At 37.1% G+C, this 18404-nt stretch overlaps 1 long non-coding RNA gene across 1 annotated transcript; it reads left to right on the plus strand.

Annotated features, from left to right (window-relative positions):
- Positions 1-126: 126 nt before the first annotated feature.
- On the plus strand, positions 127-7663 carry LOC112470262. The gene is made up of 3 exons (XR_003042907.1): positions 127-2144; positions 4270-4456; positions 5243-7663. It is a non-coding gene; the product is annotated as an uncharacterized LOC112470262 (long non-coding RNA).
- Positions 7664-18404: the final 10741 nt, after the last annotated feature.

The following is an 18404-nucleotide window of genomic DNA, read 5'->3' on the forward strand; positions in this document are numbered from 1 at the left end:
GCCAGGCCGGGCCCCGGCGGCGAGCGCTCCCCCTTCCGGCTCCGAGTGGGAGGGGCGAGGAGGCATGCGCAATAAGGTGCGGTCGCCGGCGGCTGCTCCCGTCCCGAAGTTAAGGGAATCCAGTTCGGGTTTTCCTAGAGCGTAGGGGCGGAGAAGTCAGCCCGAGCCTCCAATTCCTCTGAAGCTGAAGGAGGCTTTTAGTTTCAATTACTTCTATGCTAGGGTGAGGAAGGGTGGAACCGCATCCCGCAGCCACGAATGTCTTCTCCTGTGCCCGGGGCAAAACGGCCCAATTGATAACGTTGTCAGCAGCACACACAACCATTCTTATAACTTGAGCGGCTGCTATTCTGGGTGGAAAGCGATATCAGACCGACGGTGAGCAGCCGGGAGTCAGAGAAACAAAGGTTTGCACCGTGACTCTTTTGCCTTTGTGCCGAGGTTTTAATCATTTACTCTTGTGCATTGTAACCACATTTCACATTATAGTAGTTATAACGTTTAAATTGTAGCGTTCCCCTTCCTCCCTCCCCCGCCCTCCCCGAGAGCGGGCCTGCGCCCACAAGGAAGGCAAACCTTCCGGGAATATATGAATGTATTCTACATAATATGCTCTACACAAATAGGCCTTTATTCAAAGCTTTCGGATAATGGCAAAGATTTCCCTCTGGAATAATTTAAGATTATGCTATTCTACTAGCAAGGTTATACCAAAGATTAAGGACCCCCAAAGAAATTTTTTTAAGGGTTAAAAACTGGAAAGCTAGAACGGAGTTTTTCAAACATATTTATCAGAATTAACTGGAAGGCTTGTTGAAACAGATTGTTGGGGCACACCACCAAGAGTTCTCTGATCAGGACCTGGTAATTTGCATTTTTACCACGTTCCCAAGTGATAGTCTGGGACCCCCACCCTAGGAAACTAGGTTTCCTCTCCACTAGGCTTGTCTTAAATTGATAAACTGTGAATTTGCTTATATGAGACTGAAATAATTTTTTTTTTTTTCCTAAGAAAGGACGTCTAATTCACTCCAGAAGATCACACACATAGTATGGTGTTAGACTGGCCTGGGGGTGGAATGTGGGTTTTTCATTCATTTGATAAAGAAGTATTTCTCATCTCTTATGGATGAGACTATGCTGACCCTGAATATTCAGAATGCACAAAATGGTAAGGTCTCTCACAGAGTTTGCAGTTTAGTGGGGAAACGTAGAAACTGTTAAAAATATTAGAAGGCAGAGAGCAGGAGATGAGAAATGGGTATGATAGGTGAGAGAATGGCAGGAAAGTGAGAGATAGGAAGGCTTCTCCCACATAATGACATTTAAAAGCTGAAGGCTGGAAGGTACTAAGAGTTAGGGGAAAGGATAAGGAAAAAGGGGAGCCCTCCAGGAAGGGGGAACAGCAAACATCAAGTCCCTGAGATGGGAAAGAGCTTGGCTTCTTCCACAAATTGGAAGAAGACCCAAGAGGTCAAAGTGAAGTGAGCCAAGAAAGATGAAAAGGAAGTTGAAGTCAGAAGAAAGAAGCAGAGGATACAAGGATTTGTAAACTTGTGTGAGCATCTTAAAGTTTGGCCTAAAAGCAACTTGGAAGCCATTGAAAAGATTTAAGCAAAGAAACATTGTGGCTGCTTTGTAGGGAATGGATCCTCCAAAGTAGAGTGAAGTGCATCTTCTGCTTAAATTATATGCTGTAGTTCAGGGATAGGAATATGTGAGGAGAAGCATCCAGATGGGATCAGCTATGTGCAGAGGAGATTCACTTAGGGGAATCATCATCATCAATTAGTACCCAGCATACCCACATCTACTTACAGAAAAATAAATAAACAAACAAACAAATAAATAAATAATCCTGGTGGGTGGCTTTCCTCAGAGATAAACAAACAAATAAATAAATAATCCTGGTGGGTGGCTTTCCTCAGAGATTATCTTCCAAGAAGTCAAACAGAAGTGGTTCTTTTTTCAGATGCATGTTTGGGTTTTTTTCCCCTTACATTTTAGAAGATGCTAAATGGGAATTCTCTGCTGCCTTTTCCACCATCAGGTCATTTGGGAGAGCAGATGCCCGAAGATTGGTTCTGGCAGAAGAGGGAGATGTGGCTTGCTTGGGGTATATTGTTGCTTCCAGCATTACAGATGTAAGTCAGGAGCAAAGGGATCCTACCACAGGGGGCCCAAGGACAGAGGTTGGGAACTTGAACAGGTCAATCAGGGAAACCCACACTGGTAGATCCTCAGGATGGCTGCCTACCCACAGCCTTGGGTAGGTTGTCATGGAAGTAGTTTCGTCAGAGGTCAGAAACTGGAATGCTCCCAGGGTCCAGGCAGGTGACATTATGAGTGAAGAGGGCTATAAGGAGAGTATGACAATGTGGAGAACCCACATCCTAACAGAAAACAGTAGGGAATTTGCTATGCAGTAATGTAGGCCCAGTTGCCAGAGCCTCCCTTTTTTCAAGAAATGTTGGAGATCGTACTTTTATCTGTTGGTAACAAATTCTCTAAAGGCTAGATTTTACTTGTGTGATACAAGTTTTCAACTTGTGATTTAAGAGGCTGTTTAACATTTACTTGTGCGCTACCTTCAAATATGAAACTCATGTTGGTGCTGCATACTGTATCTCATTTCGTAGGTATATACATAGTCAAGACTGTCTGTTCTCTATAAAGGCTGTGGCTGTTAGAAGTGTTTGGAAGCTTCCAACACTTTTTAGAAATGTCACTTGTGCTTGTTCCTCTTAATTTGTCTACCCAAACACTGCTTGCTTAAGACCCCTTCTACTTCCTGCTTGCTACGTGTCAAATTGGTTAGCCTCCGTGCTGTCGTGGTGGCTCAGCCTTTCTTAGCTGTGCGGAGCCTTCAGATACACATCCTGCCAAAGCATTTCTGACCACCATGTTTGCATATGTCTCCTTCCTGCTCACTCTTCTCCAAATACAGAGAAGCAGAAGATGTCAGAGCTCAAAGGACCCTGAGAGATTATCTTATTAGGTATGAAAAGGAAAGCAGTGGTGGATGGGTGGGGTTTGTTTGACTGCCCTACATTCTTTACTCCCTAATAGCACCCTACTTTCCTTTTAACTCTGGTCAACCCACTGCTTGGTTCTTGTCAGTTTCCAAGCCTGGTCCCCAACCTTTCAGGCATTTGTGAGCCTTATAATATCTTTCCAATAAATCCTCTTTAGCTTGTTAGTAGTAACCAGTTTCTATTACTTGCACAAATTTATGAACCCTAAGTGATACAGAAGCCCAGAGAATTTAAGTGATTTTCCCAGTATCTTAGAAAAGCTAGGGAACAAAGTCCAGACCAAAACCTGGTTCTGACTCCTTTTCAAGGCTCTTTAGTTGTAACGCTACAAATATTGTTTAACTTTGACTGATATACTGGTCATGAGATTTCCTAGGGTATTTCAATGCTTTAAGGCCAATGTAGCAAATGTTTCTGGATCTTGAAATGTTTAAGAAATTTACATGTCAATCAATCTCTATTATTTTAAAATTGGAAATATTATTTTTTAAAAAACCAATTTAGATACTTGCTGTAGGGATGACTATTTGCAAATTGGCAGACCAATCAAATCCACAGAGAGCATTGGGGAAAAGCAGATAGATAAATGCTCAAAATGTCCATCCACAATTTGGCGATGGACAGGGGCGAGGGGGTTGGGAGACTGGGAGAATGAGGTGAAGGGCTAAGAAGTACAAATTAGTAGTTGATAGATGGCCACAGGGATGGGGAGCGCGTCATAGGGAATGCGGTTAGCATTAATACATTGGCTAGGTGGAAGGTCAGGGGAGGGAGGGAGCAAATGGGGGGATTGTTTTATAAACTATGTAAATGTCTAACCAATGTACTGTATACTTGAAACTAATTTAAAACTAATAAATAAAAAATAAATTGAAAAAGATGTCGATTCAGCCTAGTGGTCAGAGGTGGCTGTGAACCCTGGCTTCCCCCTTCTCAAGTTTCATGATCTTGGACAACTAACGTAGTGTATAAAGAGAGCACTGAACTTGGAATCAAGAGATTCGAGTTAAGTATGAGTTCTTTAATCTGTCTCTTAATCTATAAAATTGGAAAAACTACCTAACCTACAGGGTTGTTGTAAAGCTTAAATTTTTTAAAAGCATATTATTAATTTCGGAATGATCTTATGAACAGATAAAGAAGAATATGATATGATTATAAAATAATGACCCTTTTACTTATTACTTAAACATAGAGACTTAAACATGCAAAAATTGGTCTACTTTTTTCACAGAAGTTATCCTGGGACCTGTGTGCTTACTCTGTTAATGCTACCATTGTACAAAATATTTTTGGAAGGTCTCCTTCAGACTTGCCTTCAGAGCCTGTAGCACATTCCTGTAAATATCGTCATTGATGGCAAATCTTGGCCCTTGTGGGTAGATTTGACTTTGGAATTAGCCAAAAGTCATTTAACTGAGGTAAGTCCAGTGAATAAAATGGCTGATTAACTAGGGCTATGTTTTTGATGAAAAGCTTTGTGTGACTATGAAGAAATAAAACTGGTTTTCATAGGTGACTTATCAACTGCTTCTGACCATGGTTCTAAAAAGAAGTTCCAGAAAGATTTTACTCAATGGCCACATCATTCCCTGGGATAAAAATATTACACTCATCATATATTTAATTTCAATTGAAAATATATTTCACATAGTAATAATAGCTGTGCAGTGTTTAAAATGAGGTGAGGTTTTGTGGGATATTACCCTAATTCTCCCCACTGCCTGTAAAAAAATGAATAGTTTATTTAAAATATAACTCTCAAAGAAAATTTGAGAAAGAAAAGTTAGACTGCACACACACATATCATATTACATATAAAAACAAACTCCAGGTGAACTACAAATCTTCAATGTAGAATAAAACTCATACCCTTCATTACGGCCTAGTAAACTCTCTGTGTTTTGGTGCCTGCCTTTCTCTCCAATTTGTATCTTCCTTTCTCTGACACATTAGGCACATCAGCCTTCTTGCTCTTCACACACACCAAAGCCATTCCTACCTACATCTTTTCCCTGTACTTTCCCCCTAATCATTAGGTATTCTTGAATTAATTTAAAACTCGCCTTCTCAGAATTGCCTTTCCTGACCACCCAATCTGAAGCAGCCTACTTCATGCTACCATGTCACTATGTTTTCATTCTCTGGTGAAATGCCTGGTTCATTTATTGGTTCATTTGTTTATTGTCTCTCTCTCTCCTGACTAGAAAATAACCCCACCAGAATCTGAAGAGGACCTGGTACCTGATAAGTGCTCAACAAATATTAGTTGAATGAATGAGTTTAGTAGTAAAAGCAAAACTATAACTATATTAGAAGAAAATTTAGGAAAATATTTGTGTAATCTCAAAGTAGAGGAGATTTTCTTAAGTAAAAATAGAAACTCATAGCCATTAATGGAAAGATTTGGTTACATAAACAAATTTTCATTGGTTAAAAATTTTTTGAATTTATAGAAGAAAATATTTACATCGCACATGACAAAAGTTAGTATCTCTAATAGTTAAAAATTATAAGAAAAAAGCAAATAATCCAGAAAATTAGCAAAAGGTTTCAACACAAACACCCTACTGAGGAAATTTAAATGGACTATTAACATAGAGAAATAGTATTTTTATTGCTGGTAGTAAGGGAACTACAAATTAGACAATGACAGATATCATTTTTCACCCGTTATTCACAACACTTAAAAAGAGAAAAAAATATCTAATGCTGATAAGTTTATAGGAAAACGAACATGCCTTGAATACTGTTCTTGAGAATATAAATTGCTATAACCTCCTACAAAGTTAACCATCAGTATCTATTAAAACTTAAAATTTTTGTATGTTAGTCTTAGGGATCTCATCTGGGTGACTCCTTTAAAAAATGTACTGGATGTTGAAGGAAGAGAAGATTATGGTCATGAGGAATTATTTAAAAATTGGAAGATTTAAAAATATATTCTTTATTTCAAGTGCTTCTGTAACCAGGTAAATCTCAGGTTTCTTTTAACTTAGGAGAGCCTGGATGTTGAGGGACACTCACAGTCTCTTCCATATGTCCGCATTAATTTGCAGGGATATGCAGCTGAGATTGACATGTATGCTTTCTCCTTAAGAACAGCAACTGGATTTTATTTGAGTGCCTATGTGCCCAGCCAAACTACCACATTTCTCAATCTCATTTTCAGGTAGGTGTGGCTGTCCAGTTAAGTCACTGCCAATAAGATATAAGTATTCTGGAAAATATCTTTAAAGATATTTAGGAAGAGCATTTTGGTTTTGTGTCCTCCACTTTTCTTCCTACCTGAAACACAAAGTGATTAGAGCTTCTCAGTCATTATGGATTATTAACTCACCTTGAAGACTAGAAGCCATGCCTTAAAGTGGAGCATAAAAATAGGAGCTTAAGTCCCTAATGGCTCTGAAGTACCCCATAAAAGCCTTGGATCACCTACTTCCAGATTTATTTTACATGAGAGAAAAATAAACCCTTAGTGTTTAAGCAACTATAACTTGGCTTTTTCAGTTATATTCAGTTATGCAGCTGAATCTATTTCTAATTGTTAATATAATATGTTAAATACAAAAAGCAAGTTGCTAAATAGTATCAGAAGGATATAAACAAATGTTTTTAGATGATAAGCCACTAATATAGAAAAGTGGATTGGTGAAGGTATAAATAATAGGGAATAGAGAGGACCATGTTAAATTGGAAAACTCATGCAGCATCAATAATATTATTACTGTGTAGGCATGTGAATCCAGATTTTCCAGTTTTCATGTTAAAATTGCCTAATATTTTGCACACAAAACAGTTTTCCTGATATATCCAGACTTTAGGCCATCAGTTTATGACCTTTGATTTATAGTGTGATCTAACATTTGGAAAAACACAGAAAAGGCAGGAGTAAAGGAAGAAAAAAGAAACAGTGAGCCCTAAATATATATATATATTTATATATGGTATAAACATAGAGATGATATGAAAAGTTGTGTATAAAACAATGGAAATCTAAGATGGATGATATTAAAGAGGAAGATTATTAACTTTCTCATATTTTCTGTTTTGTTACAATGAATGTATATTAATCTGTAATTTTAAAATATCTGGTAGTATAAGAGGAAAATTTCTAAGTTGCTGAGACTGAAAATCCAATGTCAATGCCACAACACAATCATAGAAAGCTTTAATGATAATTCAGTCTGAGCAAGTTCAGTCTGTTTTAGGAACAATCATTAATTTAAGTATTAATATCTAAAACTGGAAAAAAACAGATGTAAGAGGGAAAATACAAACACATTGTACGTTGCAGTGACTTTGTACTGGAACTGGAAATCATATATAAACGTGTGCTTGCTAGTTGGAGAAAAAAAATGTTACAGGAAATGATACCTTGATTGTCTTTAAAACAAAAAATAAAAAGAAGTGCGTTCTTAATTCTTTGAAATTACAATGTGGTCCAATGTGTACATTGTATTTGGTTTAACATGTCATGTTGGTTTTTACTAAAATGAGCTCTAGTTTTACAGCAGCTCAGATCTTTAAATATTCATTCCTTTTTTTTTCTTAAATTTGTCTCAAGCATTGCCATTCTCTTCAAAACACGTGTTTGAAAAATGTTTGGGCTTCTCATCTCAATTTAAGACTGCGTATTTGGTTCCAGTTTGATGAGAAGAAACTGGATTGTGAATACATTTTTTCTGACACATCTGTTTTCATCCTTTGCTAAATTTGACAACTTGTGACACTTCTCACATTTCTGAAACAAGTCTCCCAATTACAAAAGAAGCTAACAACAATAATATAATAAATAATAAATTATTTGGCTGTTTCAAATTTTATCCAAAATGAAGTTTATCAAATTTTCTCCTTATGCTCAACCCCGTAAATCCCCCACCAGCCCCTGATGCATACTATGTGCCACTGGGGCATTTATGCCAGGGGGATTATGATCCTTAAATAGCAGTCAGTTGCTCTAACACTGTATCATTATTTTCTTTTTTCATAGAATAATAATTTTGCAGGACTTAATATAACTCCCCAGTTTAACTCCTAAGTTTTACAGACAGATAAGTGACTTATTTACGATCTCATAACAAATGATTGCAGTATTTCTACTTAAATATATACCTAAAGATTCATAGAAGGTAAAAGCTGTATTGAAAATTCACACAATTCTTGTGGAATATGACAGATTTAGTGATGTTATAAAATCTAGCATTATGTCATGCCTACTGGTGAAGAAGTTTTGGTAGTAAATTGAAGAAACCAAACTCAAACCAGCTCAAGAATAAAACGGAATTTTTTTTTTCTTTAGAGTGGATGGAGCTCAAATGTAAATTCCAAGGTGTAAATTTGGTTTGAGCATGGCTGGATGCAAAAACCAAAAATATCAGAATCTGCCTGTCTTCATTCTCAGTCAGCTTTACTCACACAGTGGCAAAAATGGCTTATGTTCTAACCTCAGTGCAGAGAATACATCTTTCTCAGTGGTCCCAACAAAGGAACTGGGAGCAACTCTCAAAAGCTGGCTTGGATCGAGGGTCCTTCCTGAGCACTGCAATATGACTCTAGTCCCACCAGAAAAAAAAAAAAAAATCACATGGATAGAAAGTGGAGGAAGGGTAGTCACAGGGGGAAAAATAAGTGTTTATTATCCAAAGAGAGGTAATGAATGTAAGGCAAGCAAAAACAAGTTAAGTTCATAAAAATTTCCACTGATGTTGAATTGTAAACCTATATAACTAAGTTAATTTCTTGCTTAGTGGTTGCGAGTTTATGATATTTTCATTAAAAAAAAAAAAAAAAAACTACCAACACTAAAGAAGGGGATACTGTATATAAAGAAAAAGTAGAAATACACTGGAAAATATTGTTGCCTTTGCCAAAAAAAAAAGTTGCATTGCATGTGTGTGTGTTTATATTGTCAGTCCATAAATGAACAAAAAGGCAAATGGAAAATAAAAACATTGGACATCTGCCAAACATGACATTAAATGTTTAATGATCCCCTCAAACCTGCACTGGGAAAGTAGTCATTATAATTTTACAGTAGGCTTTGTTTATTTTGGATTCCATTTCATTACAAATGCTGATGAGCTTGTGCTAGCTGCACTTAATAGTATTCTATTGGAAGTTATATAATTATTCAGTTCATAAAGAGTAATGGCCTCATATACAGCCAATTTTTTATCAGTGTAACTAGAACTCTGCTCATTCATTTGTCCATTTGTTCATTTATGTTATGTGCCAGTTATGAATCAGGAACAAGGCTGAACACTAAGATTAAAGAGATGAGTAATTTGTAGCTCCACCCCTCGAAGAAGTCAAAGTGCAATAAGGGAAACAGATCAGTAAAAATTAGAATACAACATGAGAAGAGATTTGCACAAGGCTTTAAAAAAGCAAAGAAGGACCAATAGCTCACACAGCTGAGAGACTGCGGGAGGTTTCAAAAAAAGAAGACTTAGGGAATGCTTTCCAAAGAGGAAAAGGAGATGAAAGGCAATTCTGGAGAGTATAATATGTGCAATGACACAGAACCTTGAGAGTTTCAGAAATGGATTACAACTGTGGCTATGGTATAGGGTGTGTACAAGGGAAAAGTCAATGTGAATATGTAAATGAATTTGTGTGCTAAGTTTGGACTTTATCTTTCAGTTCCAAAACCCTGGACCCCCAACTAGAACCAGGCTGACAGTAAAGAACAATCTGGAGAACTTGTAAACAATAAATATAGATTGCCCTGGTCCCACTTCTGAAAATTTTGGTTTGGGAGGAATCTATGTTTTAAAAAAAGTTTCCTAATGATTCTGGAGCACAGCCAAGTCTGCAAACACTGCATGTAGGTAACGGGTATCCACCAGAAGGTCCTGGAAAAGAGAACATGTTTTGGAAAGAGTTTTTTTGCTAGTGGAAAGTTGTAGTAAAGCAGGTCAAAACAGGAGATGAGAGACCTAATAAGAGATGGTCGTGATAAAACAAATTGAGAAATGGTGAGCAGAGACAGTGCAGGTGCAGCAGAGGCTAATGTTCAGAGATATTTCTGAGAAGTATAATCCGTAGGGCTAGACGATCTGTTTGATGTAGGAAGTAAAGTGTGTGTATGTGTCAGCGGTAGAATTCTAGTTTGTAAAGAGTAATCTTGAGAACTGAGAGTGAGAGGTTAGCAGGAGGCGTGGCTGTGTGTACAGCAGTATGATGTTAGCTCAGGGTGGGAAGCCAAGCTGCACCTTGCCATGGGCAGAAGGCCAAGGCCTGGGATCTAAAGGCTCAGATCTGCAAACCCTGAGATTAAAAACTTGCTGATGGTTCCTCACATGAGGATACCTCCCTTCTTTGTGCCTCCTGTGTTACCTACCAATAGTCATCTCTCATAGCCCCTATAATAGCCTCTCAGGCTTTCTCAGTAGCTTATAAACATCCTGAAGCCAAGAATTATGTGAGCCTATATGTTTGCAGAGCCAAGCCTAGTGCCTGCACATATTTGATAATCACATTTCTAGGTGAATGCATTTTATTAATTACTTAGGTAATTATAACTATAGCAGCCTCAGTATACCTCTATAGGCTTTGGGCCTCGTGTATGTGTGTGTGTGTGTGTGTGTGTGTGTGTGTTTATATAAAAGTGTGTTTCTGTATTTCTACATGCTTTGTTTATGACTTTCCAAATTTCACATTTTTATGATGAATACCAGTATGCAAAATACACTGCTTTCTTCCAAACATTAATTATTGCAAGATGCCTGTGTAATTAGTGAACCAGGCATTTCCTACAGATATTTAGATTCCACTGAAAAGAGCTTGATTAATAAAACATTATTAAAAAACTTTCAATCTAATTAATTAAAGACAAGAAATAATTTTCAATTCAGTTATCCAAATAATCATATATGGATTCAGAGAGATTATTTTAAGTAGAGTGGTATAATCACTTTAAAGTGTCTTATTCTCACATGGTGCTAAATGGAATAAATAAGAAGCTGCCATGAAAGATAAATAAATAATATAAGGACAGAAAATATAAGATTAATTTGAAAGTTGCATTACTCTTTATGTATAAGCTTTTGTCCTGTTCATTGATTGGATGATTTCTTTTTTATTCCCCATTATCTTTGCCTTCTTCATTGCCCTTAAGTGCCCTCTGAGCGCTAACAGGAACATTGTACTTACCGAGTTTGAAATCAACAGAAAACTCAAATAGTTGCAACTTTTCTTTATAATCCTCTCGTGAGAATGAGTAATGACAAGTAGGCAAGCTAATATCAGCGATTTCAAAGTACAATTTACAAGCAGATGTGTGAATGAATTCGGATAACTAAAAAATGCAAAATGGCAAAGGTATTGGCAAAAACTAAGAAAAGTGTTCTTTTGGATTCTAATATCTATATTTCAAATTGATTATTTGGAATGAATTCCTACATACAGGCCTCTAATTATACCTCTCTAAGCCTATTTGACTCTTTGTTAAATAGACTCGTGTATCTTGATGTTTTATCCCCTTGATGTGGCCTAATTACTGTAAAAATCTATAACTTCCTGTTTCCCTGATCTTCAAGAAACTGTTTTATCCTTCTCAACTTATAATTTATGATATGTATGTGATAGTCCCCTAAGTTGCCTCAACTCCTATTTATCACCTTGTATTTTGTATGCAATATCCATCATAACTCACTGGCCTTGCCCAAACCCTGGTTTGGGCCACTCTTACCTGCTTTGTCCTTTTGCTGCCCCAAACCCTTTATTAACATACTGCTCTAGCTTTAATGTGCTGGTTATTTTCCTACTTGCTCTCAGATCAATTCATTCCTTGCCCTTCTCTTATTCTGTCTGTACCTAAAGAAGCTGATTCCTGCCAACTCCATTTGCTGGAGTCACTTGCCCATGTCTCAAAGGAATTAGGACAATGAAAGATAAAAAGCTAAAGTAGGGAACTGGCAGAAAAAGAGAAGCCAAGATACTGCTTCCCCTCTCTGATTCAGGGAGCTTCTCCCATAGTGGCTGCTTCTCCTCTATGATTCCCATTCTAAGGCCAACCAGGAACAGTGACTCCAGTTAACTCAGCTCCTCTGTTGGTCTTTCCAACCCTAGTGTTGGAGGGTAGAGGCTTTCTGCTATTGCTGCTCTGTGGGGTGCTCTTCCTTCCTCAATATGGCTTTCCAGCCCTTTTAGTACATTTGTAACTAGTTTCTGCTATTAAATTCTCTCAATTGAACTACCTCACTTCGGCTCTGATTTCTGACTAGACCCCATCTCATAGCTGTGCATTCATATCCCAAATTCTACTTGTACACTTGGCCAGTTGTTAGGCAGGGAACAAAACGATTGTTATCACCACAGAAAAATTTGTGTCAGTATTGCAAGGCTCACATCTCAAAATGTCCAGCAAAAGATATAAAATAACAAATGAACATGTTAAAAATATACAGAAGAATGGAAATCAAGTCATTTAATTTTTTAAAGCCACTTTTATTTCATTCTTCATTCATTAGTAACCTCCCATCAATAGGGAAACCATGGGAAATGGAGCAGAGTGAACTAAGAATCATGCCCAAAATAGTTCCAAGTAGATTTGCCTGCACAAAAGAACAAAAGATGTGATCAGTACCCAAAGTAGGGAGCATAGCACATTTAGTGCTGTTAATGCTAAATAAAAATAAAGGCTCCTCTGAAGCCCCCTGCCCTCAGAAACTCTGTCTCTCTGCACTAATTTGACCTTCCCTTGACACAAAAGCAGTCAAGCCTATTGCATAAAAGAGTCCAGGACACTTGTCAGTCAGTGGTCTAAATGACCTTGGAGTGACCCATCCTTTGAGATAGGTTTTGAAACCACACTTTTGTGCTCTGTAAAAGGTGGAGGCTGTGGTTTCATGATCATGGTTAGGATTCAGTTCATCATGTTTAGCTTTAAGCACTTCTTTTTCTGGTTTTGTTGAGGTGGAGCAGAACTAGAAGTCACAAGCGGGGCTATTTTATTCCTCAACCAGTGATGGGCCCTGTAGTAGTTTTCTAGGGCTGTCGTAACAAAGTACCACAGACCGAAATTTATTGTCTCACTGTTCTGAAGGCTAAAGTCTGAGATCAAGGTTTTGGCATGTTTGTTTCCTTCTGGGAGCTGTAGGGGAAAGATTTATTCCAGGCCTCTCTCCTAGTTTTGGTGGTTTGTTGACAATCTTCATTGTTCCTAGACTTGAAAAAGCATCATCTGATCTCTGCCTTCTTCACAGGCATTCTACGTGTGTGTGTGTGTGTGTGTGTGTGTGTGTGTGTGTGTGTGTGTGTGTGTATCTGTAGCCACATTTGCCCTTTATAAGGACACCAGTCATTTGAAATTAGTGCCTTCACTAATTATCTCATTTTAACTCAATTGCCTCTGGAAGGCCCCCATCTCTGAATAAAGTCACATTCTGAGGTACTGGGAGTTAGGACTCCAACCCCTCTTTTTGAGAGGGTCACAATTCAACCTATAACAGGCCATTTACTCAGATCAGTTCACTATTTTTTGCTGAACTCTCCTTTCACACCCACCTATCCATTTCTCTTCACCAAAGCCTTGGGCAGAACCTACAGTCAGGAAAACATTGGGTAAGCTCATTCACACTGAAGTATAATTAATTAAAATTGTCTTTGCCTATTTATAAAGTACAACAGCCCAAAAGGATATAAAGCAACAGTATGAAACTGATAAAGTTTAATATCTTGTCCCTCCTAGAAATATACATATTTTAATAAATCACCAGGAATTATACCCATTCTTCACTGTAGCATAAGTGGTAGCAAAACTTGGAGTTTGAGTAAAAACCTACAAAGCAACCCTTGGCTTTCATTGTAATCAACATAAAAACTTCATTTTCTATTAATAGCAAAATATGGTTGAATTCTATGTTGATACAATGATATTCACTCATAATTCTCTACTAAAAATTAGTGCAGATGTCTTTAATAAAAGATACAAACATTGCTGAAGGAACTGCAAACTTGGTAGCTGTTGCCACATTATCTGTTTCATAAGTCGTTCAAAATCTATGAAATTGGCAAGATGTTTGAACCACTCAAACCAGCAGTGGCTTTCCTTTGAGTCTATGCCTTCCAATAATGTCTCCATCTATAGCATTTAAGAGCCATTTTTGCATATATATACATATATATGTATGTATGTATGTGTGTGTGTATGTATGTATGTATGTATATATATGTATATACACATAAAAGAATTTGGGATATGAATGCACAGCTATCATATTTAAGAAAAACAAACTGACACTAAGAACTAAAAATTAAGATGGGAAAACTTGACTTTATGTGTCATACACTAAAATACAGTTGATTCTTCTTATTATTTTCAGTAGCTATATTCTTTAAAGTCTCTGCCAATGCTGAATTAGCAAATACTGAACCATTGTTCCTAGGAGAAATATATGGTTAGGTCCTTTCAAGCCCCTAGCCACAACATTTTTTGTCAACCGAATGCATAACCTTTTTTATGTGTATTTGTTTAAAGACACGTTATTTAATACACTGTCAACTCATTAACATTTAGCTCACAGCTGATAACAAACGCTATAACTAACGCCTGAATGAAGTTTATCTAACACTATTTTCTCCGTAAAGCATGTCACAGCCTAAACACAAGACTTAGGAACATTGGACAGCATTTTAACACTATGGTTTGGGACCATTTTAAACAGCAAAATCAACAACAAAAAGCACAAAAATGCAAAAAAGTGGCACTAAATAGACCACAAATGGACACTTGTTTACAGTATGACAGCTGAAAGAAGGAGGTGTCACCTTGGTCGATATCAGCTGGGAATGTGCAATCAGCAACTCAAATTTTTTGCCACTCTGCTAGTGTCTGGGAATGACAGAAAATACCACAGTTATTGATTTTTTGGTTACAAATAAATAATAAGTGAGTAGGAGAATTCACAAATATGGAATCAGGAATAATAAGGTACTTTTATCTGGCTTCCATTGCCCATAAAAAAAATGAATAAATAAAAATAAAGCTTTATTTACCTCACAAAATAGGTTGTTTACATTTAAAGTTTATATTTATAATGTGAGAACTTTTAAAGTAGTTGGTAAGTGTTATTAATATAAGGCACAGCTACTGATTCTCTGAGTGACCTTGGGCAAAGGGACTGGATACCCGTAGGCCTTAGCTTCTCTCTCTCTCTCTCTCTCTCTCTCTCTCTCTCTCTCTCTCTATATATATATATATATATATATGTGTGTGTGTGTGTGTGTGTATTTTCATATATATTCATATAAATACAAATATTTATAACTATTTTTAGAACTCTAATATACAATAACACATTTAAATGTATTTAATATCAGGAAAATATATAAGAAATGATACTCTGGACAGATGGAAGACAGTGATGTGATGGGAAATGTTTTACTGAAATTCTATTTACACTTTTTGGTTTTGAACCGTGAAAATATTAACTATTTAAAAATTCAAGCTTTATAAAGAAGAAGAAAGAGAATAAGTATTAAACTTTAAAAAGAAAAAAGAAAAGAAAGGAGGAGGAAGAAGAAAAAAGAGAACTCCTATAGGCATTTTATATTCTCTATGATAGGGGCAGATATTTTAAGCTCAGATTATACTACGACTATTAGACCATAGGGCTTTATGTGCATATATTTTTTTATAAATCATGTACTTATTCAGCACTTACTATCCACCGGGGACAGTATTAGTATATTATTCTATTTTTTTTTCTTATGCCTGTGAAGTAGGTATTAGGTTGAATCACATGAAATTGCTGATATTCAATGATTTTTGACCTACAAAAATGTCAGTTTCATATGTTCAACCTAGTGTTAACATCCCTATTTTAATGATGAAGAACTCAAGGTTGACAAAAGCTGAGTAACTTTCCAGTGGCACGTACAGCTTGCAAGAGACTCTTGGCTTGATCCTGCTTCCACTAAGTAGTGGATATGAATTTCAGGCCATGAAAGTAAATGTATAAGAAATGTTCAATTTTCCTTTCCTATGTGTAACCTTAGATGCCACCAAGTGGTAGAGATTTCACATCAGTTAAGTCAAGATCTTCTCTCATCATTTCCCATTCATTTTCCAGAATTGTGCCTAGAAAGTGCCTGAGACCCAGCTGCCCAGGTTCTCCCTGCCCCACCCGGCTCTGGTATCTCACTGTCTTACCCCAGCTTGGGGTGCGCCTGTCACTTCCACTCTCAGGCAGACCATGTCATAGACCACTTTTTCTGAAACCTCTAAGTCTGCTCACCACTGACTTCCTAACTAGGGCTCCTGGATCCTGACCCTTACTAGCCTCAGGAAGTAGACAAATCTGGCTCTGACATACTGCACACCCTACAAGCCTTGAGTCTCTTCAAGGCATTTGCTTTGAAATTTCAAAAGTTTAATCTTTTGCCTTTGGCAGACTCCTCTTATGGAGTCTTCCCTGCTTATGATTTCAATGTCTATTTTAAAATGCAAAAAAATATATATCAAGAATCACTCTATGTTTTCTTTCGTGCTTTACTTAGGCAATAAAGGCAAAATAATTAGTAGCCTGAAGGGTGAGAGTGAAGGGAGGGGTAGAAATAATGAAAGAACGGATGGCAAAAAAGGAAAATATCAGTTCATTGATGTTCAAAATACCATCCTGCCACATCTATTTGTTATTCTTTTCTCAACACAGCTTCTCAGGTAGTTCTCAAACTTGCGGATGTTTAAGAAAGGCCCAAGGGAGAAACACAGAACCCTCCTTTGTTTGAAGAATACTGCTCTGGACCAATGGAAACAGGCTAACCCTTATGGTTACATTAATTTACATTTGTGAACATGTCCGGATTGAATAAAGAGCTTGCAGTCTTACAAAATAGAAGAAAAAGTTAAGTTGAATAAAACTGAAATTTATTTTTTAACCAATAGTTGAATAGCAACCTAGCACTATTTGAATAGCAAAGCCCATTGTGACTGCAGCTGTGTGGCCCTTTTGCTTTGCCTGTGAAGCAGTTCTTTTAGGCACAGATGTGGTGCTGGGCCATTAGACACATAACATAGAAATCCATCAAAGTGATATGACAAATCAGAGAGGAGAGTCAAGCAAACTGTACTGTGGTGCTGAATCTAAATTGCAAAGGAGATGAGAGATGAGGAAAACAGTGTAATTAGAGGCATTTTAAGCTCTCTCGTAGGAGGAACAGCAAAATATTCTATATTTGAAATTGTAGTGTGAACTTGAAGTTCTAAGTTGGTAGGGATGGGACAGGGAACAAGGAGCAGAGAAGAAGCCACAATGTGCACTCAGACTCACAGAGAAAGTATTTGATCAGATACCCCAAAGAATCAGAAAAAACGAAGGAGAAAGGAATTAGGAAATAGCATTTCTCCTAAGTACATGAAAGATGTAAGGCTAGAGAGAAAAAGAATGAGAGATAGTGAGGGAGGGTTTGACATGACAGAAAAAACTGAAATGGAAGCAGATGGAATATTTTTTACGAATAGAATAAAAAATGGATTTTTTAAAGTAAAAAATATTTCACTAGTACAGTCTCTAGGCATGCCATGTTTAATTTAGATTACGTGGCTTTATCATGCTCACTATGTATTTTTCTAAAAATGTTTTTAAAAGCGCTACCCAACCTTCTGGGCCACAGTTCAGAGTACGATTATGGAGTTTCATATAGACCCAGAGTCCCTTTTTCTGAAGGTTAATTTCGTTCTCTACCTGACCCTGCCAAACAGAAAATAAACACAACTTGTTTCTTCGGCAAGGAGCAACTCTCAAAACTGCTCCAGTTCTTACAGGAGAGGCAAAAATACCAATGTTTCAAGCTTCTGTTATAAAAAGTTTCTACTTATATGAAGAATCCCTCACAGTTATATAGCCGTTGATGTTTTTAAAATGCTTTCAGACGCCTTACCTCATTTAAATTTCAGTGAATTCTATTATAAAGGGCATTTTCTATATCAAGTGTTTTTGTATACCACTTTTTCCACTATCAAAACCAATAAAACATTACTTATAGTTAATTAGTTTCTCATACCCTAAATACTCTTAAGCTTTCACTATTTTCACTATGGTCAGTTCTCTTGACTCTCCAAATTTCCAGTCTTTCACTTAGCAAAGTAACACAAGACCTGTAAGACCTAGGAAAAGTCCAGGTTGGGATGAATATCTGGCCCTCTATGTAATAGCCAATTGCCAGGTCATTCATTGGGAGTGTGGGAGCCACTGTGGTCTCTCAAAGCAGTTCAAGGACATCAGGGGCTATTAACCAAAGTTTTAAAGCCAGACTATGCCTGGCTTTGAACCCTGGATTTACCACTTATAGCTAGCTGTGTGGCATCCTCCATAAGGTGGTAATATCCATTTAATATCATTTGTGAAGTTTCTAAGCACA

Source organism: Pteropus alecto, unplaced genomic scaffold, assembly GCF_000325575.1.
Source record: "Pteropus alecto unplaced genomic scaffold, ASM32557v1 scaffold3, whole genome shotgun sequence".
Lineage (NCBI taxonomy): Eukaryota > Metazoa > Chordata > Mammalia > Chiroptera > Pteropodidae > Pteropus > Pteropus alecto.